Source organism: Terrapene carolina, unplaced genomic scaffold, assembly GCF_002925995.2.
Source record: "Terrapene carolina triunguis isolate 2854851 unplaced genomic scaffold, T_m_triunguis-2.0 Scaffold66, whole genome shotgun sequence".
In the NCBI taxonomy this organism is placed as follows: Eukaryota; Metazoa; Chordata; order Testudines; family Emydidae; genus Terrapene; species Terrapene triunguis.
Window position 1 is genome coordinate 73,640,800 of NW_020664417.1, and position 14,580 is coordinate 73,655,379.

The following is a 14,580-nucleotide window of genomic DNA, read 5'->3' on the forward strand; positions in this document are numbered from 1 at the left end:
AGCTACAAATAGGTTTCCAGTCCAGGGGGCCCATCTGCACTAGTTCCCCTGTCCAACCACTGCTGCTCCATCCTAAGTCCCACACAGATCTGCACACAGCTGTAACGTCCGGCAGTCATAGCCTGTTCCACATGCGGCTCTGTCCACAGTTCCTGGGGCTTCCCTGCAGCTCCTGCGCTGCCATGTGGCCTCTGCTCCTCAAACAGAGCCCAGCTATGGCCTGGCTCATGACTTTTCCCCTTAGCTGACCCAGAGGAAGGGGATGTACTGCAGGGAGGAGGAGGCTAATGGGAGCTTTAGTCCCCTGCCTAGCAGATCCATCACACTATCATCACACAGACAGACACATACACACAAACGTCATTGAAATTTGCAGCTGTGCAGACTATTGTACTTGAGCCTCCATAGTTCCTCAAACTGGCTTCAATTCAAGTTCCACCAACCTCCAAGAACAAGCAGTGGTTTCCCACATTACTTTCATGCCCTCAAACCATTCATAAAAACTTTTAGTGAACTTTCATTTTGCTGTGATTGAACATTCACTAACCTTTTTCAAGCTGCTATTCATGGTGTATTTTGAGTTTGAACACGGTTTGCTGAGAGAGGTTAAATGGTGCAAGTTATATGATAGAGGTCACATAATGACTGTCTCTGTATTCTCAACTGGTAGAGCCTATTTGGTGTGACTAGGAAGGTCAGCTGAGTTCAGTAGAAGCTATTTTCACTTTGTCTATTAGAAAGAAAAATTGCCTTTTAGTGGACCTCCCTTATCGACTGTACAGTAAATGGAAAAATTGGGGTGAGGATGTTTCCTCCCAGCCCCTGCTTCTAACTGATTCTGGCAGACAGTGGCCTAGTACTATATTATCTTCAGAAATTTCCCTAGTTACTGGGAACTGTCTCATTATTATTTTATATTTTGGCGCACATAATTATAGACAGGAACATATCCTGGAGATTATTCTCTTATTGCATCAGAGTTGAGGTCTAGTCTCTGAGTATTGCTGGCAGAGGTCTAAACACTTTTCTATAATTCCCTCAGCTATTGAAACACTTTCTCATTATTACTTTATATTTTGGCTCACATAATAATTATAACTCAGTTTTACAAGGGGAAATTTGTTACCCTGAAATCAGAGATTTGTTCTTGCGTTACCACTGATGTCTTGTCCACTTTCAGGTACAGTGAACCAGTGCGAACAGCCATTAACTAATCAAAACTGAATCTTGCTTATTGGTTCACAATAAGAAGCTGACTGAGGAGATATCTGAGCCATTAGCAATTATCTTCAAAAAGTCATGGAAGACTGGAGAGATTCCAGAGGATTGGAAAAGGGCAAATATAGCGCCAATCTATAAAAAGGGGAATAAGGACAACCCAGGGAATTACAAACTAGTCAGCTTAACTTTTGTACCCGGAAAGATAATAGCACAAATACTTAAGCAATCAATTTGCAGACACCTAGAAATAATAAGGTGATAAGTAACAGTCAACATGGATTTGTCAAGAACAAATTGTGTCAAACCAACCTAACAGCTTTCTTTCACAGGATAAGCTTCATGGCTAGGGGGAAGCAGTAGATGTGGTATATCTTGACTATAGTAAGGCTTTTGATACTGTATCGCATGACCTTCTCATAAACAAACTAGGGAAATACAACCTAGATGGAGCTATTATAAGGTGGGTGCAAAACGGTTGGAAAACCGTTCCCAGAGAGTAGTTATCAGTGGTTCACAGTCAAGCTGGAAGGGCATACTGAGTGGGGTCCCACAGGGATCAGTTCTGGGTTCAGTTCTGTTCAATATCTTCATCAATGATTTAGATAATGGAATAGAGAATACACTTATAAAGTTTTCAGACGATACCATGCTGGGAGGGGTTGCGAGTGCTTTGGAGGATAGAATTAAAATTCAAAATGATCTGGACAAACTGGAGAAATGATCTGAAGTAAATAGGATGAAATTCAATAAGAACAAATGCAAAGTACTCCACTTAGGAAGGAACAATCAGTTTCACACATACAAAATGGGAAACGACTGCCTAAGAAGGAGTACTGCAGTATTTAGGGGTCATAGTGGATCACAAGCTAAATATGAGTCAACAGAGTAACACTGATGCAAAAAAAAGCAATTATCATTCTGGAATGTATTAGCAGGTGTGTTGTACGCAAGACAAAAGAAGTAATTCTTCCGCTCTACTCCATGCTGAGTAGGCCTCAACTGGAACATTGTGTCCTGTTCTGGGTGCCATATTTCAGGAAAGATGTGGACAAATTGGAGAAAGTCCAGAGAAGAGCAACAAAAATAATTTAATATCTAGAAAACGTGACCTATGAGGGAAGATTGAAAAAATGTTTGTTTAGTCTGGAGAAGAGAAGACTGAGGGAAGACATGATAACAGTTTTCAACATAAAAGATTATTACAAGGAGGACAGAGAAAAATTGTTTTTGTTAACCTCTGAGGATAGGACAAGAAGCAATGGGCTTAAATTGCAGCAAGGGCAGTTTAGAATGGACATTAGGAAAAATTTCCTGTCAGGGTGGTTAAGCACTGGAATAAATTACCTAGGGAAGTTGTGGAATCTCCGTCATTGGAGATTTTTAAGAGCAGGTTAGACAAACACCAGTCAGGGATGGTCTAGATCAATGGTGGGCAACCTGCAGCCCGTGGGCTGCTATAGCCCGTCTGGGTAATCCGCTGGCGGGCCACAAGACAGTTTGTTTACATCGACCATCCACAGGCACAGCCGCCCGCAGCTCCCAGTGGCTGCGGTTCACCGTTCCCAGCCACTGGGAGCTGCGGGCAGCCGTGCCTGCAGACAATTGATGTAAACAAACTGTCTCGCGGCCTGCCAGCGGATTACCCTGATGGGCTGCGTGCTGTGTGACCCGCGGGCCACAGGTTGCCCACCACTGGTCTAGATAATATTTAGTCCTGCCATGAGTGCAGGGAACTGGACTAGATGACCTCTCAAGGTCCCTTCCAGTCCTATAATTCTATAAGATTTTGCTCTAGGGAAAAATGGCTTTATTAAAATGAAAACATTTTTTTACTTAGTGACTGACGAATCCATATGCTCAGATACCACATTACTAGGAGCCATATGCTCACAAGATTTTGGATCTTTCTTCATTTGCCTTTTGGAGGCAAAATCTCAAATAATGCAAGAGTTGGGTCCTGTCAAATTTAAAGCCCTGCTTCACTCTTCACCTGATCCCCAGATTCTAATAATATATCTGATTTGGATCCAAACCATCTCATTAGCCCACCTCTAGTTTTCAAAATTCTACTTAAACAATATTCTAGGCAGGGTAAGCTGTCATGTTTTACGTTTTTTATTTGTATTTTATTTTAAAAAATAAAAAATTAAATCAATTAAAAACAGGTAAAAACTAATCTGTTGCCTGAAGTCTTTTATGCTGTTTACACATATTATAGAGCTTAGGGAGCACCATTGTGACTGTGATGGAAATGTAGCAAAGGTAAGTTAATGGTACTTACATTAATCATTATTGGGCACTTGGGTTTTTAGTAAAGAAACAAGAATTCTGTTCCATAAAAAATTTTGAGACTGCAACTTTTGTTTTCATTCTGCATTGGAAGAAACAGATGTTGTTTTTTGTGGAAATCAGAGAGAATGCCCAGAGTAGCCAATAGCCCAGGACTGTACTCAGTGCACTCACTTAGATCTCCTACATCCCAAGAGAGTGCACTCACCACCATGTTATAGGGTCAGTCTTGCTGTCTGGCCCAGTGAATGATTATGGATACATAGTGCAACAGCTCCAACAGGGGGCGCGGGAGGGAGAGAGAGAGACTCTGACTGTATAGCCTGGTGGTTACTGCTCTTGCCTGAGATATGAGAGGCCCAGGTGAGTTCCCTAACCACTGGACTATCAGCTATTCTGGGGTCTATCTCTCACTTGAAACTGATACGTTTCCACAAAAAGTTTTGGTTTTGATGGATCAGCATTTTCAGATGAAAAAGCTGTTTTGTCCAAAAATTCCCAACCCACTCTAATTTTTAGTAGCTGGCTAATCCCATAAGCAAGTAAAAATAAGAACCCAGCAGCAAATCTAAAAACATAAGGTTATGAAGATCAAGGTAGAACCGTTTACAATTATGTTTAAAGAATGTTGTATTCTGGCATATAGATTCTGATTCTTGTCTCATGACATTAATCATGACAACAGAGCTAGTATGTACTAAAACCAAATCAAATGATCATGACTTTTTAAAGGATTTGATATGGATTTGATATCCTTTTTAAAGGATTTGATATGGATTGCTATCATGTGGTCCTTGGGTACAGACTAAGGTATCCTTTATATCCTAGACCATTTTTCCATTGTGATGAGATCTCTTCAGCTGCTGTTTTAATGAAGGTTAGGGTTAAGCTTGCTTTCATCACTGATGCTATAATTAGTATGTCTGTTTTTCTATAGTTTCAGCTGAGCCATATGGTTATCTAATGCTAACAAGACCCAAGGTATTTTAGATTCTGTATATTGCTTCCTGTCTGGCTTCTGGATTCCTAATTTTCTACAGCACTTCTTTTCCTGCTTGTATAAGGAAGGAAAGGGAAATCAAAGCCTGTGTTTATTATGCTTCCTGAGGATTAATGTTCCCTTATGGAAAGGTTTGCAAATCTCTGTTTTTGACTATGCTTCCATTTTGTTTTTTCTGCAAAAGAATATGCCCTAAGTATTACAAACAGACTGTTCAAGCTCACTTCTGGTTTTGCTAGAATATTCTGATTGGATGTTTTGATTGGATGAGATGTCCAGAGATATTAACAGTTCATAATACTCAACTGATGGTGAAATTACAGTAACAGACACTTTTTGTTATATGTCCACAATGTGCTACATACTGTACAAATATAAAAGGTATAGTCTCAGCCCCAATTTAAAAACACAAGATAGACAGACAATGGAGGGAGGCAGGGAGAAGAGTTACAAAAGAAAGTCGCCAAGGAGGTAATTGGCCAGATCCTCTTAATGCAATATTTGACAACACAGTGGTTGGGTTTGGGCTTCTTAGATCTATATTCTTTTCCCACTTATGTCCTTGACATAAAGGCATAGCAGCCAGCTAGTTTCTTGTAGGCATCATTGTAGAAGTAGCTATAGGAGGACAGATTTGTGGGCTTGTGAAACAGAACAGGTAAGGCATTCCATACATCGATGAATGGAAGAAAGCATGGAGACAACTGTGGGAGAATAGAGAAATGGTTTGTCAAATTAGTGGAGCATGGGACAATGAGGAAAGAGAGCAAATAAGTAGGGAAGGAAAGAATTAGAATAAGTTTGAAGCCTGAACTTGATGCAGTGGAGTACAGGAAGCCACTGGAAGAATTCAAAGCAGGGAGTTATATCGTCAGAGTGAGAGGCAAGGAAGGTGATCTTAGAGGTTGCATGTAGCCTGGTGGGGTGGGTGACCAATTTGCATGTCAGAAAGGCCAGAAAACAAGAGATTACAGAAATCAAGAGGCAACATCATGAGAGTTGAAACAAGAGTTTTGCTGTTGAGGTAAAAAGATAAATGGTTCTTACATATATTATAGAAAAACCAGCTGCAGGATTTGGATATTGCTTAGATGGATGGGACAAGAGGAAGAGTGGAGTCAAAGATGACCCCCAGGTTATGGGCCTGGTTCTGAGTCAGAGGGAGGATACTGGTGAGATGCAGTTTTGGAAGAATGTAGACAATGTATCAGGAGTGGATAAGAACATTTCTGAGTCATCAGCATAGAGCTGGGAGTTGAAGCCAGAGGAGACAAGCACATCACCAAAAGAGAGGGTGTAAAATAAAAATAGGAAGGAACCAGTGAGCCAATGATATTCAAACAGGCACTGGGAGAGAGGAAAAGAAGGCAGGAGACCTGCCAAAAGACTTGCTGAAGGAATGGACAGATAGGTTAGAGAATCAAGAGAGGATAGTATAATAAAAATCCCAAGGACAACATGTTTAGATGGAGGGGATGATCAACAGTGTCAAAAGGTACAGACAGAAGGATAAGGATGGAGCAAAGAGGCTGTGAAGTTTGTCCAGAAAATGTTAGAAGTTTTAGTGAGAGCATCTTCAATCAAATGAAGCAGTGGGGAAGCCAGACTGGAGGGAATCCAAGATGAAACTAGGGAAGAGGAAGTCAATGCAACGATTGTAAATCACACTTTTTATGAAGTTAAATGAAAAATGGAGATGTGAGATGGGATGGTAGTTCGTGAGATCAAGGGATAACATTTGACATTGTGGAAGACTAGGGCATGCTTTTGTAGTGAGGAGTCAGAAGACAGTGAGAATTTAAAAGAAAGGTAAGGGAGGGTTTAGGAGCTGGAGCAAGGGATGTAAGGAGATGGGGTTATAGGGGAGGTGGAGAGTAGGCAACAAACCTCAATAATAGTCAGAGGAGAGGAGGAGAGAGGGTTTTGTTTTGTTTTTATTGGGGGAAGGGAGATTGACAGGTTTTGCCCGTAGAGCTGGGCAAAAAGTTTTAATCAAAACCTTTTTCAGAAAAAAAAAATGTAGTTCCAGTGGCCCAATTTCATATTGATTTTACCAAATTGTTTCAATCAAAAAAACCTTTAAAAATCAGAATGTTTCATTTTAAAATGTTCAGACTGAAACATTTCAAGTTTTTTTATTCCAAATGACTTTGTTTTAAAATTTCCTTTTTTTATATTTTTAAATTTAAAAATGTTTTAAAATGCTCAAAATCAAGACAAAATACAGTAACTCCTCACTTAAAGTCATCCTGGTTAACGTTGTTTTGCTGTTACGTTGCTGATCAATTAGAGAACATGCTCGTTTAAAGTTGCACAATGCTCCCTTATAATGTTGTTTGGCAGTTGCCTTCTTTGTCCACTGCTTGCAGAAAGAGCAGCCCATTGGAGCTAGCTGGTGGGGGCTTGGAACCAGGGTAGACAGGCAGCCCCCTATCAGCTCCCCGCTCCCCTAAGTTCCCTGTGTGGCAGCCGCCCAGCAGGCTATCAGTTGCCGGCAGCTCAGCTGTCCCTCCCCCCATTGCCACGTGCTGCTCCTGCCTTCTGCCTTGGAGCTGCTCCCAGGAGCCTCCTGCTTGTTGTGCAGGGTGGGGGGAAGGAGAAGGACTAATGCCAGGATGTCCCCCTCCCCCCTGCTCCTGCCCCCTGCTTACCCCATCTCCATAGAGCGGGGGGGGGGTACACGACAGGGCTCAGGACAGAGGGAGCTTGCTGCCAGAGCTGCAGTCTCAACTTGCTGATCTACTTAAAAAGTCAATATACTTAGAGTGGGGTCAGCGTACTTAAAGGGGCAATGCACCTCTCTCACACACACAGGGTGTATCTCTGCCATGCTGTCTCCCCTCCCTCCATTAGTGCTGCCTTGTAGATTGTGAGGCTATATTAACAACAATGTGTTAATCCCTGAGGGCTCAGCCAAATGCTAGTTCATCATTTAGCAGTAAGGCATTTCCTGGGAAATATCCCACACTCTGACTTCACCACCTCAACCAAGCTTCACAATCGTCATTGCTGTGTACAGTATTAAATTGTTTGTTTAAAATTTATACTGTGTACACACACACATATATATATATATATATATAGTTTTTTGTCTGATAAAAAAAATTCCCTGGAACCTAGCCCCCCCATTTACATTAATTCTTATGAGGAAATTGGATTTGCTTAACATTATTTCTCTTAGTGTCACATTTTTCAGGAACATAACTACAACGTTAAGCGAGGAGTTACTGTATTTAATTTTCAGCCAAACAAACATTTTGTTCAGCTGAAAAAAAAATTTCCACTTTTTCATTTGGCAAAATTTCTGGAAAAATATTGTATCATTTTCAGTTCGATCTGTAATTAGCTTTGTTCAATTTTTCAGAGTTGCCAGCAAAACGAAAAATCTGTAGTTCACACGGCTCTACATGCCAGTCTTATCTCTGAAGAAGTCAGTGAGATTTTGCCCAGAGGGGTAAGGAAGATCACATCAATAATCCTTTAATTATTCTTCAAAGGACTGTAATTTAGAAGAGTTAATGCTTTATGTCTTAGACATAGTTTTCACAGAATTTTGCTGTAATATTTGGTTTTGCTTTACTGTCTCCTTTGGGTCTAACTTTTTACTGTTTTAATACTGTGGTTTCAGTGCCAATGTCAATATGAAGACAGGAGCACTTCCAGTTTATGACATGTCAGAAAGTCATATATATCCAGGGCTTCTTGTTGGAAGCTGAACCAGTGGGCCAGCCCAGATGTTTTTACAATGAATATATTGATGGAAGACAGTAAACGGACATACCAGACACTAATTGTAGTATGGAAAGCAATACCTACTCCAGCTCACACTGTTCTAAACTTCATTTTGGAACTTGACTTCAGAGCTAGAAACCAGCTTTGTAGTCACTTAACCTTACCCTTAACATACTCGACAATGTCAGGGCAGAGATGAGGTCCTGAGATATGGAGGCAGATGGGGAGCTTCTGTGGTGGGATTGAAATGTAGGGATATTCATTGTAATGGTTTTATCATGTCATATACGAGCTCATTAATTCAATAATGCGTTCAATTAAATATATTAATAATGTAATTTAAAATGCGTGGAACTCATTTTCACATATTAGTGCCTCGTGTGATGTTTTAGAACAATCCTTTTACTATTATTTATTTATCTCAACAGATCTCTGCAAATACCAGGGTTAATATCTAAAAGATTCAAGAGCCCATTTTTATTTTTAAAATTCCAACATCTTCTATTTTTAATTCCTCAGGTTGACCATCGTTTTTCAGAACTTTGTCAAGAAGCAAGCAATTTACAGATGACAGAGACAACAGTCACAGATTCTATACTGGAAGATTTCAACAATGAAAACCAACAGGGACTGAGACTGCAGAGCAAAGCACAGTGATACTAAGCTAAGAATCATATGCATGCCTTGACACTGGGTAAGATACAAGTCAGATTCCACCATAAATTGGTGAATTCAAATAGGACTTCTTTATTAAGGTAAGGACTCTACATGCTTTTTGTGATTTCAAAAATGACAAGCTTTTTTGCCATTCTTGACTGGTCTCATACTCACCTTGACTTCTTTACTCTTTTACTCTGAAAGGAGCTCTTTGCCAGCACTGCGTTGTTTTCCAACTAAAAGTAACCCAAGGTGCTTTCATTTGCAGAAGTTTCATCAAATACAAGGACTGCAACGAAGAAGAAAGAGACCCTGTAAAACCCGAGTGCAGTGGAGATTCCCATGAGCGTGCAACCAACTTCCTAGATCTCCTGACCAAGAACAAAGCATCCAGTAGTGTGTACCATCATTCATTCTGATGCACAAGACATGCACTCCATGGCCACTGTTGCTCCACAGAAACTGCACAGGAACTATTCAGTTTCCACATGGATGAAGGAAGGTGACAAAGTATTATGGAAGAATTTGGAAACTGCTCCAGTTGCAGCATGAAACATTCCTACATCCAGAATGAAGTAACTGAAGTGTCTGTTCAGGTAGTGAAAAATACTGTTTTAGAGGCAGCATTTTTAGTGTAAGCTGATGTAACTGCAGATGCTGCTCTGACAGAAAAAAAACACTGTGAGTAAGGGGGTTTGGTGTATTCCAGCACTGAGTAGCCATAATAATTATACTGTAGAGTTTCACTGCTTCTCCCTCTGTGGCTATGTATATGCTTACAGAGGGGTATAGAGTACATACACTCAGGGGCGGCTCTATGTTTATTGCCGCCCCAAGCATGGCAGTCAGGCGGCCTTCGGCAGCATGCCTGCGGGCGGTCCGCTGGTCACGCGGATTCGGCGGCATTTCTGCGGGTGATCTGCCGGTCCCGCGCCTTCGGTGTACCTGCCGCAAAATTACCGCCGAAGCCACGGGACCAGCGGACCTCCCGCAGGCATGCCACCGAAGGCTGCCTGCCTGCCGCCCTCACAGCGACTGGCACGCCGCCCACCGCGGCGTGCCACCCCAGGCATGCGCTTGTTGCGCTGGTGCCTGGAGCTGCCCCTGCATACACTGCACACCCACCTAGCACAGGTATAAATAGTAGTGTAGTGCTTAAGCAAGTACAGACATGCCAAAATCTTACAGTATGTACCCTACACCGCTCTTTAAAACTGAGTCAACAGTGTAACACTGTTTCAAAAAAGCAAACATCATTCTGGGATGTATTAGCAGGAATGTTATAAGCCTTGAGGTGACTGGACTAGAAGACCTTTCAAAGTCCCTTCCAATCCCATGGTTCTACACGGCCAAGCACTGCCTCCCATGTCTACACTGCTATTTTTAGCAGCCTGTGTTTCACTGTGGCATGTAACTACACATACTCTACATGCCGCTGCAAGTATAGACAAAGTCTGTATGTGCTTTATTTGGACGCTCTGACTGTAGCTTTGAACTACTAGGACGCTGAAGGAAAAACAGGATTCAGTTTGCTAAAGCGGTCTCTCTCCCATGGAACTAAATGGCTTTCAAGAAACTTTGAAAAATATTCAGACTATGTATTCATTCAACCATATTTTCAAAGAAGCATCCATTTAATTGAAGAATGGACTAATTGGCCTGGCAAAGGAATAGACATAGACAACATAGGCTAGACAGACATTTTGGAGCACACCAATCTTTACTCAGCCATTAGTAGACCATCTTGATCTTCCAGTCACAAACATGAACGAATCTAACATTCCTTCAGCCCTCTGCATAGAGTCAAGATGTGGCTTTGACTGATGTCAGATGTCAAGTGGTTGAATGAACTGTATTTGAGTGTTCATCAGAAGAAGATTGAGACAAAGGACAAGTTATAAATCTATCTGGATTTAGAACAAGGCAACTTCAGTTACTCTTTTAGGAATCAACTTGTATAGAAGTTAAAAACTGTGCTACATTTACAAACCTCATTAGGCTAATGTTCTGCTTAACAATGGATATCAATCGTTTCTTGATTATAATCTTTGTGCCTGGCAATAAATGTAGGGGAGGCAGAAGTATTAGCACATAGCTTTTTTTTAAAAAAAAAAAAACCTTTCCTGAACAATATGAATTACTAACTAATACCAGATTCTGCAAACCCTTATGCACAGGCTTAACTTTACACACAATAAGCATATACCTAGCTATTTGCAGGATCTTGCTCTCAAGATTCTCATTTACTGAGAATTCTAAAATGATCTCACTAGATACTAGCAAACTCTCTCTGTGCAGTATTTATTCATTAAGTAATTTTAGTTTCACAAATTCCTTCTTCCCCATGTATTTTTATTTCCAGCAGATGTCCTTTATTTCTATAAGACTCAAGAGTTAGAGTGAAATCCTGGCCCCATTAAAGTCAACAGGAATTTTGCCACTGACATAAGGAGAACCAGGATTACACTCTTAGATATGAAGTAAAATGGCTAAATACTTCTTAGAATTTACTGGACTGCATCCAGGATAGCTAAAGTAGGGATCAAAGCAAATGACAAGTGCTGGAGTAGTGATGCGTTGAATATGATTTTAATGCCTATGGTATGTTTTTGGAATGTCCATTTGTACATAAATTCCAGGACAAAGGAGTTCAAAGAGCTAATGCACTTTTGAACAGCAGGGTTCTCTTTGGATTCTAACATTTTTCTGCAAAGGCTTCTAAGTGATTTCTAAGTGATATAGCTATATTAGTAAAGCAGTGGAACAATTTGGGTGAAGAGTTAATTTAACAGATAAAAGATTGATCTTTCAAAAATGAAAAAGCATCTAAAGGCTTAACATTACAAACTGGTACCTGTGACTGTGTGAATTAGAAAATTTAAAGAGTATCATTCCACGTAAATGAACAATAGGATAAATTGAAGGAAATTGTCATATTTCTGGCTATTTATTAATATATAATATATGTAATATAGTATTTATTACTATTTCATCTGTGTATACAGATTTTCTGTTTTCAGTTCAATAGATACAAACAAAATGAACAGAATGCAGAGTGTATATGGAACTAATGAATATTTCATTTTTTATCCAGCAAATGGTGTTACAAAACTGAGCAGACACTTTATTAGACAACAAAACATAAAATATTTACACTGACTGATACACAAATTGGTCTGATAGGGCTTAAGCCAGATTTTGCTTCATATTCCCAGCACTTTCTTCTTTTTTGAAAGCTGTATACATGACTGACTCTACAGCTGCAGCCTGCGGTCACACTGGTAGATGCCCTTGAGCGAGAGGATTAATTCTGCCTGTCTGTACATTGCTAAAATTATTGCTGCAGTGTGTGTGTGTGTGTGTGTGTGTGTGTGTGTAACATGATTTCGTTAGGTGGGCTGTCAAGAGTGGGAAGTGAACCTATTTTAGCAGTGTGTGCAAGAGCAGAGGAAGAGCAAAAAAGCTGGTTAGGCTGCAGCTGGAGTACTGTGTCCAATTTTGGTATAAAAAGGATGTGGAGAAACTGGAAAGGATTCAGAGGTGAGCGACAAAGATGATCAAAGGGATGGAATGCAAGTCATACAAGCAAAGGCTGAAGGAACTGAGTATGTTTAGTTTGGAAAAGAGGACATTGAGGGGGGACATGATAGTGGTCGTCAAATACTTGAAAGGCTGCCATAAAAAAGGAGAAAAGTTGTTCTCTCTTGCCATAGAGGGCAGGACAAGAGGCAATGGGTTCAAACTAAAGCATAGCAAATTAAGATTAAATTATAGAGAAAATGTCCTAACCATAAGAACAGTAGGACAATGGAACAGACTTCCTAGGGAGGCTGTGAAAGCTCCTTCTCTTGAGGTTTTCAAGGGAGTCCGGATATCCATCGGTCTTGGATGGTTTAAACACACAAAAAATCCTACCTAGATGACCCTTGTGGTCCCTTCTAACCCTATGATTCTAAGATCTCAAAGATTCAGACAGACTTTTAAAAAAAGGAAGATGGCACATCAGTCGGCGGTTATCATGACTCTCTCCTTGTGTCTGAGAGCATATCTGTTCAGGCTGTTGGACAATACCAACCTCCATGCATTCAACAATGGTAATAGGGAAATACCATGTGCAATTTCAGCTGGATACCAGGGCCTCCTGCAATGTGATTCCTTGGAGTGAATTGGACTTGAACACACCATTCCAAAGATCATATGCAATCTGATAACATACAATAAGAGCATAATGCAGCCCACAGGAAAATGTGATCTCATAGTAACTAACCTGAAAAATAACAGACAGGACCAACTGAAGTTTGCGGTGGTAGATGGTAAGCACCACAGACCTGTTAGGGAATACAGCTACATAAGTCACAGATCTGATTGATGCAGCATCAGAGTTTTGTAGCTGCAATGCAAAAAGCAAAAGGGGGAGTCCTATGGACAATGGAGACAATGTTAAAAGCATATGGGGATGTTTTCAAAGGTGACAGATGCCTTGAAGGAAAGCTGCAACCAGAAGTAGACCCCCACAGTGGAACACATGTGCTTACCATGAAGGAAAATTCTAGTGGAACTATGTAATCCAGTACATAAGGAGCTCGAAAGTCTGCAGGCAGAGGTATCATTACACCTGTAGAGACCAGTATAGCCTGGGTAAGCAGCTTGGTGGCGGTAAAGAAGCCATCTAAATAGACACAAAGCAACTAAATTGGGCATTGAAAAAAGTCCTATCCACTGCCCACAACTGACGACATCTTGCCAGACTCTCCAAAGCCAGAATGTTTATGGTCTGTGATGTGAGAAACAGGTTTTGGTACATAAGTCTGGATAAAGGGTCCAGCATGCTGAGGGCCTTTGCCACATCATTTGGTTGCTACAGATGACTGTGCATGCCGATGAGCATCAACCCAGCACCAGAGAAGACTCAGCCAAGCACTGGAAGGACTGCCTGTGGTGAAAATAATTCCAGATGATATCCTTATTTTAGGTGAAGGGAGCAATGATACAAAGAAGCTGGATGAGACCATGACAGAAAACTACAAGCTTTTCTAAAGCAATGCAGGACCAAGAACATAAAACTCAGCCCAGAAAAAATGCAATTCAAATAGCCTGAGGTGAAATACATTAGGCATCTACTCACAGCAGAAGGACTGAAAGCAGATTCCTACAAGATCAAGTCAGCCAGAGACCTGCCAGTTCTGACAGGGATGAAAGGGCTACAGCACTTCATAGGAATGATACATTTGCTGAGCAAATTTTGTCCACACCTGGCTGCAGCAGCAGAACCCATATGTCAGTTCACATGGCAGGATGTTGAGTGGGACTAGGCAGGTTGCCAACAGCAAGCATTTGACACACTGATCTAAAGGATAACAGATGTCCCTGTCCTGATGTACTACCAGGCAGGAGAGTCACTGACACTCCACTGGGATGCATCAGAGAAAGGACTGGGTGTAGCTCTCTTTCAGTTTATGCCAGCAGAGCCATGTCAGAGACTGAACAGAGGTATGTCCAAACCAGCGCTGTGTACGAGGGGGGGCAAGCAGGGGCACAGAACTCCTTTGGCCTTGGGACCAGAGTGGGGAGAGCGACCTCCTCCAGCCCCAGGGCCACGTCAGAGAAAATGAGCTCCTCTGACCCTGGGGCTATGGAGGAGGCTAACAGTTCCTCCAGCCCTGGGACCATGGCGGGAGCTA